Raw genomic sequence first — 3,274 nt, forward strand, 5'->3', positions numbered from 1 at the left:
ATACTGGAGCACTAAATGGGCTATGAGCCAGGCAAATAATGCCAACTTTCTCTAACTCCAAAATAGTGACACCTATCTCTGCATGTCCTCCTGGTAGGCAATACTGCTTTACATTAACTACACATCTTGGCTTGGGCAACACCGGTGGGTCATGTTTAGCATATCCTCATAACACAGGCTTTACTGTCCCTATTCACAATCAAAACTCTCCAACTGTTCTTTTCAGGTGCAAACAATAAAGTACATCCATACCCAAAATGTATTCAGCTACTTGGTATATATATATATACACTATATACATGAGGGGTAATCTTCCTATGCCCGATGGCAATGACACAGCTTTGACCTCAGTAGTATGTCCTCCATCGCCATCTAGATGAACTGTGGCCCCTGGAAACTTATCTGGATTTCCATATATCAGGCTACATTCTGTACCTGTATCCACCAATGCCAAAACACGCTGCACATTTGTCCTAGACCAATATATTGCCAATTCAACATGAGGCCTCTGGTCCTCACCTGCCCCCAAGGGTGAGCACCTTGGCCTGCTCCCTAGTCAAAATGGAACATTTCATCAGGCAAATTGATCTTGGCTATCAGCCAAGATTGGAATAGAGAAAAAAGCATTTGCCAGGTCCAACACATAATGATAAATTCCTAGCTCAGTCATCAGCTGATCCATTAAATCATGAACTGAAGGCACAGCTGCATGCTAAGGAGGGACTACTTTGCTCAGTTCTCATTAATCCACACTCGTCCTCCAGGTACCATCAGGATTTTTAACTGGCCATACTAGGGCATTAAATGGGCTATGTGTGGCATGAATAATGCCAACTTTCTCTAATCCCAATATAGTGACACCTATCTCTGCATGTCCTCCCGGTAGGCGATACTGCTTTATATTAACTACACATCTTGGCTTGGGCAACACCAGTGGGTCATGTTTAGCATATCCTCATAACACAGGCTTTCCTGTCCCTATTCACAATCAAAACTCTCCAACTGTTCTTTTCAGGTGCAAACAATAAAGTACATCCATACCCAAAATGTATTCAGCTACTTGGTATATATATACACTATATACATGAGGGGTAATCTTCCTATGCCCGATGGCAATGACACAGCTTTGACCTCAGTAGTATGTCCTCCATAGCCATCTAGATGAACTGTGGCCCCTGGAAACTTATCTGGATTTCCATATATCAGGCTACATTCTGTACCTGTATCCACCAATGCCAAAACACGCTGCACATTTGTCCTAGACCAATATATTGCCAATTCAACATGAGGCCTCTGGTCCTCACCTGCCCCCAAGGGTGAGCACCTTGGCCTGCTCCCTAGTCAAAATGGAACATTTCATCCTCCTCCTCAGGAGTAACTAAAAAAATCTTTCAAATCCACTGAGCATAACTTGTTACCTGTTTCTGGACGTTTAGTAAAATGCTGTTCAGGGTGCAATTGCTGCCACAAGGCAAACAAGACCGCATTTGGCTGCTGGCCAGTTTTCTTACTATCAACCCCTGCTGTGAGCAAGTCAAGCCACATCTGCTTATGGCTAGTCTTTCTTGGTCCCCTCAGGCTAAAATCCTGAGCATTTCTTGGGGGTTTGGTTTTAGCCACCTTTTGAACCCCTTTTGCTTGTCTTCTATCCTCTACTTCACCCAAGCTGGCTATCATGGTTGTTACCTCATGGATAGGATGACCAATGTATGGGACCAGTATGGCCATCAGTGACCCAAAGGACATTGACAGGGCATTTGCAGCACTATGTTTTTCATGCTGCCTGTAAAATTTTCATCGTCCAGGCCATGGGTATTCACATTACACATGGACTGCCACATCCCCAGCTCTGAAATGATTTGGACCAACTCAGCATATGTTTGCCATTTACTAACAATCTTGGGCAGTTCTCTTGCATTTGCCCACACTGTTCAGGCAGCTGCATTCACCCAGTCCATTAAGGAGTGATTACCTGGCCCTTGTGCATATCTGTGGCTATTCTGCAGCCATTTCCTCAGCGATGGGTGTATGGTAATGGAGACCAATTTTTCCATCTCCTCACCAGAGCATATTACACTATCCACCCCTAGATCCCATAACCGTAACAGCCAAGCAGACATGGGCTCTCCCTGTTTCTGCTGAAAGTGTCTCTCCAAGTCATCTAATTCAACCTGGGTATCTGGGACATAGTTGGTAAATTGGATCACCTGTGGATTGCCCACCAGTTGTCCACCTGGTCCCATCGGCTGCTCATGCTTCATTTTTCTGATACACAACAGGTTGTGCCTGGAGACGCACGGTCTCCCCTCACTCACCCCTAGGTTTGTCATCTTCCCTGGTGTGACAGGCAGAAGTGACCAGTTGCTGCACATCATCCTCCAAGACATTTATCCACACTTCCAAAAACTCTGCTTTCTTCTTCAGATCTCGAATGGTTTGCAGTATAGTGAGCAGCAGCCAGGCTCTGGTCAGCAGAAAAGTGGCCTCTGAGCACCACATGCTCAAGGACAGCCACCCTTCCTCCCCTCTCAAGGGGTTCTCCATTGTAGTGCCTGGTCTATACTGCCTTCCAGTACAGTGAGCAGAAACCAGATCCTAGTCAACAGGAAAGTGGCCATAGGGCCCAGCATATTCAAAAGTAGCTACATTTCCTCCTTCTCCCACAGGCTTTCAGCTCCTGTACCTGCTCAGAATCCTGCTCCAACTATGCCAATTTTAGAGCTAGGGCTAGGTCTGGAACTCACAAACCCCTCAAGTCTATTGTCCAGACTGGGTCACAAACCTTTCACACATAGGTCTATGAGCTAGGTAAAGGGAAAAAAGGTCCTTGGACACTTGGTTGAAGAAAGGGTAGTCTATTCAGCACACACACATCAAGAGCTTAGGCAGTCCAAAGAAAAACTCAAAAACTCAACTGCTACTAGCAAAGTCCAGAGAAAAACTGACCAGCTGCCAGCAAAGTAAACATGCTCTATTTTTAGACTCGAGCTCTCTGCCAACCAGCCACTGCTTCACAAACACTGAAGAACACACAATAGCAACAAACTAAAAAGATACATGGGTGCACATGTGCACTAACTCCACCCACACAGAACCTGTTTACAAAGAATATACTGCACCACCCCCAACTGGACCTGAGGTGAGGGGTCTTGACTAAACTATTCTATTTTCCTCACAGAGATATATATGCTAGGATTTTCTCTGAAGTTTGTCTATGTGAGTTTTTGCAGAAAACAATACAAATAAGTTTATTACTATGTTTGCACCACATTAT

The sequence above is a fragment of the Galeopterus variegatus genome, unplaced genomic scaffold (genome assembly GCF_000696425.1).
Source record: "Galeopterus variegatus unplaced genomic scaffold, G_variegatus-3.0.2 Scaffold6133, whole genome shotgun sequence".
NCBI classification, from domain to species: domain Eukaryota; kingdom Metazoa; phylum Chordata; class Mammalia; order Dermoptera; family Cynocephalidae; genus Galeopterus; species Galeopterus variegatus.